The sequence below is a fragment of the Uranotaenia lowii genome, chromosome 2 (genome assembly GCF_029784155.1).
Source record: "Uranotaenia lowii strain MFRU-FL chromosome 2, ASM2978415v1, whole genome shotgun sequence".
NCBI classification, from domain to species: Eukaryota; Metazoa; Arthropoda; class Insecta; order Diptera; family Culicidae; genus Uranotaenia; species Uranotaenia lowii.
Genome location: NC_073692.1, coordinates 217,092,254 through 217,098,253, shown reverse-complemented (window position 1 = coordinate 217,098,253; position 6,000 = coordinate 217,092,254). Strand labels below are relative to the sequence as shown.

The 6,000-nt window shown below is 40.0% G+C and overlaps 1 long non-coding RNA gene across 1 annotated transcript; it reads right to left on the bottom strand.

The window, feature by feature from the left end:
- Positions 1-2,383: 2,383 nt before the first annotated feature.
- LOC129747501 (uncharacterized) lies at positions 2,384-4,614 on the bottom strand. The gene is made up of 4 exons (XR_008737514.1): positions 4,167-4,614; positions 4,027-4,090; positions 3,891-3,961; positions 2,384-3,830 (listed from the first exon to the last, which is right to left on the bottom strand). It is a non-coding gene; the product is annotated as an uncharacterized LOC129747501 (long non-coding RNA).
- Positions 4,615-6,000: the final 1,386 nt, after the last annotated feature.

The window sequence follows — 6,000 nt, the reverse complement described above, 5'->3', positions numbered from 1 at the left end:
GGTCATGATTTTCAAGGTAATATGGGGACATTTATGAGACATAGTATTGATATGAAAGGTACGTTCGAAGTAGTGAAAATTCTGGTTAGGAACCTGAGCGAAATTATGGTCAGGAGTTAGGTTCCCAATACCTCCCGTCCTTATTCGTTTTTTGAGTCGCTATTTCCTGAATAGCGCAGATTATGTCGATTTGGACACTGAAACGCAGTAGTATCAGCCTGCCCACACATATGGCAAAATATTTTTTTCGTCTTGTCACATTCCCGCCACATGTGCCCTACTTTTCTACAGTTCCAGCATACGATACCATCTCTGGCCTGGTTTTCTGCTTCATTTTTCTTCAAACGATCATTATTAACTTTTCTTTCGGCTTGGGTCTTCATGACAAGAACTTCTTCATTCTCTAAACGGCTACCAGAATCTTCGTTTTCGTCTACCTCTTCCTCGTCTAGATAATTTAGTAACGCGTTTCGATTTAATGGTTTTAAACCGAACAAGTTTGTCTCAAGAGCATCAAATTTGTAGCAAAGTTGAGCCAAGTGCTCGATTGAGTAGATCGGCTCCAGGGCAAGCCTACGTTTATACCCTAGTTTCATGTTCTCAAATATGATATCGAATTTTTCTTGTTCCGTCATTTTCTTCGTCATTCTTCTCGCAAGGGTCTCAATTTCTGTAAGGAACGCACTAAATTTTTCATTTGGTTTTTGTTTCCTAGCCCGCATTTCTTCACGAAACGATCGATCACGATTGGGATCATCGTACCTCATCATTAAATTTTCGACTAACTTACCCCAAGAAGTAAAACGTTCTTCATAGGTAGTGTACCAAATGAAAGCCTCATCGCGAAACAGAAGATGGGCATGAATTCGTAAATCGTCTTGGTCGATGCCATATGAACGACAAAGGAGGTCAATTTGCCTCAGGAAATCTACAACAGGCACAGGGTTTGAGTCTCCACTAAATTTGGGCCATTTTTCGATAATGTTACATTGTTGATACGGGAGTCGTCTTGGCTGAACTATATTCCCTACAGCACCGTATGGTCCTGATAAAGCTTCCCCTGATCTCCGCTGAGGAGCCTGAATAAACCTTGCACCATGGTATGGTGATGGAGGCGCTGATTGTGAATTTTGAGGAAAAGATAATTGTGGAGGATTAAGCGAATCGAGTCTATCACCAGAAGCAACAGGATTCATATATTCACGCGTAAATGGTACTGTACACGGAGGTACCATTGGATTCGAAAGACTCGAGGCATTCAAAGGGTTCAAATTACCTGGATCTACGCGTTGAGACAAGCTCGAAATCTTAGCTTGCGGAGTTTGATAATTTCTCGGATTTTGTAAAGTTACATTCGCGATATTCTCGACTAATTGATCGATAGTCCTCCGATCTACCGCTCGATCAAACCGTACCGGTCCTTGATCAACAAGGCTGTTAACATACACCCGAATGTAGTTTTCGACTTCTGATACGTGAAGATATTCGTAATCGCCTGATCTAGGAAAATCCGGATTTCTTGCAAGTCCCAAATTGGACACGTTGTTAGCCGTCGAGTGGTTGAGCGCGTAATCTGGGAGAAACGGTTCCCCATCATTCGTCAATTGAGAGACATTAAGTCTATTATCCGCCGAGGCCACCGGCTGACCATTTATTTCACGATCCAGACTCGAAAACGGTAATCGATTCAATTGGGTTCTGTTACGCATCGCGATATTTTCTTGTGCACGCAACGACATGAGATCATATCCCAAAAACGGAGATTGATCATCCAACGAATTTCGCTGCGAAACCGCGTGACCGCGTGACGTACTAGGCATGTTCATTTGCATTTCCGACGCGTTTAATCTCGCACCCGATTCGTTTGCCTGTGTGCCGAAAATCTGTGCCTCCGTAGCCGAAGTGTTGACTCGCGTACCCGAAACTTGTACTCGCGAGCCTGGAATATATCCTGGCGGAACGGAGAAATATGTTTGCGAACCGACGATATTTGGTTGCGTACCGGAAATAGAGATTTGAGGTTCGACGAAGTTAGTTTGATTATCAGACATGACATTTTGCGCACCGGAAGGATTCTCTATTACACCTGAAACGTTTGCTTGCGACCCGGACATATCCCTGACTGATGCAGTCGGAATATCGAGCATCGACTCCGATACCCGAGGAGTGGTCATAATCGTATCGGAAGTATTCTGGTCCGGACCAGCAACAGGAGTTTCCGTTGTTTTCGGTGTATCCCTACAAGTTATTTGGATCTTTGAAAAACTTTTGGCTAATAAATTTAGATCTATCTTGAAAAATCTCTCTGCCAAACCGCTTACAAGGTTTTTCAAAACTATTTGGTTTTGTTGCTCCAATTCGTTTTTCGGTGTGTATCTCCCTAACCGTCTGTGGTAATGTACTAATCGAGAGTACAAGCTACAATGAGGTCGTCCAATGCTCAAAGTTTGCTCAATTTCTTTCAATTTACTTGTTATACGAACAAAGTCGTCTGTCAATGCTTGAGGCGTTGTGTAAACAATCGTCGCAGGATCTTCTTGATCACGCAACAAAATTCGCAAAGTTCTTCTTTTTGATTGTACAGGCTCATTAACATTGGCTCCTCTTAAAGCAAGCTCATAATTCAATTCCTCTTCCTCGAGGTGATCTGCGTTAATGTGGTAATGCTCCATTTTGCACGTAATTGGAAACTAAAGATATAATTAAATAATTCAAATATATGTGACAAAAAATAACAAACTAATCCAATCCAATCCAAAATTTAAAAAAAATGCAATAATAAACTTTGTCTAATACTATTACCAAATAATCCAAACCAATTAATTAACGAATTCAATAATATATCATACGAATAACTTTACAAACGAATTTATGATTCTTACGATTGCGATGGTCTGATCAACGTAAGCGAATTTGGTTCTAATGTGTCCAAGTTTTGTGGTTATGAAATCAATATTTTTTTAGGTTAACTGTATTTAACTCAACTGTTTTACGAGCCCCACGTTGGGCGCCAGATTTGTAACGAATGTTTTAGTTCCCGAAACAGCCAACAGCTTATAGCGCCACTCCCGGAAACCGAGAGGCTGTTGGTGCGCGATTTGCGTCCCGGCTAGAGACTCTGATTCAAGGCGGGCTAACAGTTTTAACACTCAGTCCCACTTAATCTTCCCAACTTACCAATCGAGTTGCGGCCCTAACTTTTTTTAAACAAGTATGAGATGAATTGCACAACCCACAACTATGCGGACAAATCAAAATCTTACTCCCACGCAAACCAAATCAATGAAACCGTCAACGCTTCCCACCAATTTCAACACACGACTTTCAATTGAGCTAACACAATATGTTTAATTGTAGCGTTCATTGTGTTCCTGTAGCCCTGAGTGACGTCACTAATCATAATAGCTCTTAAGAATATTCACAAGTGTCTTAATCTAATCTGACCTTTTCGATTCAGCAAACCAATTTACGCATCGGTAGATTCCAACCTCCAACTAATAACCAGAGGCGACCATGTGGTTGGTGTCTCAGCTAACGCACCAAGACACGACTCGTACTTAACTAGTACGATGGCTTTTTCAACACGTGGCAGTGGTTGATTCTCGGATGGCTTATCGGTGGTGAGGCCTTCAATCGACGGGCTCGGCGGAACCGTATGGAGACCGGTGTGTTGATCGTACACCGTGTTCGAGCTCTCCTAATATTGGCAACAATACTACGGTTGTAGCACGTGTTCCACTCCAAACCACCGTTGTGGATACCGTCTTCTTGGCCCCGAGATTGGCAGCGAAATAAGCCCCAACAAACACCCACGTTGAACAGTGGGTTGCCTATGTTCAACGAGATTGTTTAGAACCACATATTGTCAGATTTGGTGTTACCGATCTTACCTGCTGAGTTAGCTTAAATTGCTCACAGCGAATAAAAAACCTCACTCGACTTAGGGTCAATGCAAGTTTGCCTAGATTTGTTCACATTAAAACAATTTATTAGATCACGCTAACACTTTTACAACTTTTTACTTACTAGTGCAATTTTCGAAGCCACACTAACTGTGCACTAGAGTAGCCTTATAGCTCTATTGCTGATTCTGAATTAACAAAAAGAAATTAGCAAATTAGATTAGGTAGGCTTCTAACTATAGCTTGGCACGTTTTTACACTTACGAGCCTTCAAGTGCGGTCGAGCTCGATGTTATTCGCTGAACGGATTTCACCAAAGTGACTTACGATAGCCGACTAGACTAGCTACGATCCCCCCAATCTAACCCGCGCCAAATGATGGCTTAGCCACCGGCAGTTGTGTGTGTTGCACCCCATCTCATACACCCTAGCTGGTGGGCTTTTGTGCAAAATTTCAAGGACAAGGTAACATTTTTTTATACGCCTCTTTTTGCAACCCCGATCAGCTTATTGCAAAAATTAAATGAGTTCAAGTGTGGATCTCATCACGATGCAAAATCGTAAGAAGCCTAACTGTTGTGAATACCGACCAGAAGATGGCGCGTCGAGCGGATAATTTAGCTTTCTATTTCTAAGCACGGTTTTGAGCTTTAGCTTTTTTATGGCAACTGAAATGCAGTGGCTCACTACTAATCGACAGGGCGTAAACTAAATCATTACAATGTAACGAAAAAGAAGCATCACATATGATGGAATTTTCAGTGCGAGTTGAATATTACACGTCTGTAATCTTCAACAGACGTGTAAAATTTGAAAGACATGTAAAATATTAAGACGTGTAATATTTAATTCGCACTGAAAATTCCGTCGTATGTGATGCTTCTTTTTATTTACATCATATGTGATGTAAATTTACATTAAATAATCGCGTTCCGTGTCAAGTAATATTTGTGTCATACGAATTCAGTGCTGTTAAGGATTCACCTTTTTTTAATTTGTAAATTTACATCAATAAATCGCGTTCCACGTCATGTAATGATACAGGTTTTCAATTTCAGTGTTGTTAAGGATTCAGATTTTTTTTCTGTGTAGAGGAGAGTGGGGTATCGCGGGCCACTTTTTTCTTTGTTTCACAACTTTCTTATTATTTGAGATCTAATCAAAAGATACATAAATGGTAAGCTTTTCTACATTTCTAACGTGTCATTTGGCTAAAATATTTATCTATTTACTAGCTGACCCGGTGTGCTTTGCTACACCCTTAAAAAATAAATGATATTTTCAGAAATAATTCAAATTTTTATGGTTTTGTTAGTATTATTTTAAACCAAATTATTACATAATTCAAAACCAACCGTTATACAATGAGAGCTGCAGCTGGAGTTTCGAATTGCAACACAAATATGACTTAAATCCTTTCTTTCTCTCTCTCTACACTGTAAAGCGTGAGGGTCTATAACAATCGTAGAAACATATCTTGTAACCAAGTACTTTTCCATGCCATATTTGTTTCCATTTGTTGGCTTCGTTAGCAGAAATTGAGAACTTATGCTAACAAAATTGTATTGGGCTCACCTCCCTCCACCCATGTACCTACTCACTGAAAGGAGGATGGTGTGTCAAATAATCATAGAATCATACCAAAATGATTTTCCATGTTAAATTTTGTCAATCTCTCGTGTAAAAAAAGTTAAATGTAAGCTTTCCTCTTCCCTTCCTGTATTCCAAATTCTATCATCCTACTGCAAGAAAGGAATTGTTTCACATAGAAAAATTTCTCGTATTAAAATTCCATCCCATGCCATATTTGGTTTTAATTGCGTAGTAAATTCTTGAGTTATGCATAAACTTGAAAGGGAGTACCATACCCCCTTCCGTTCCCCCCATTGATTGGAGGGGTGACAACTTAATATTCATAAAAGTATTTTTCGTACTCAAATACTTTATGGTGCCAAATTTGGTTTCATTTGCTCGATTAATTCTCGAGTTATGCAAAAAAAATGTATGTAAGCCCTCCTTTCCCCCTTTATATCTTTCCGCTGAAAATGTGGGGCTTCAATTTATAATAGAAACATTTCTCGTATCCAAATACTCTCAC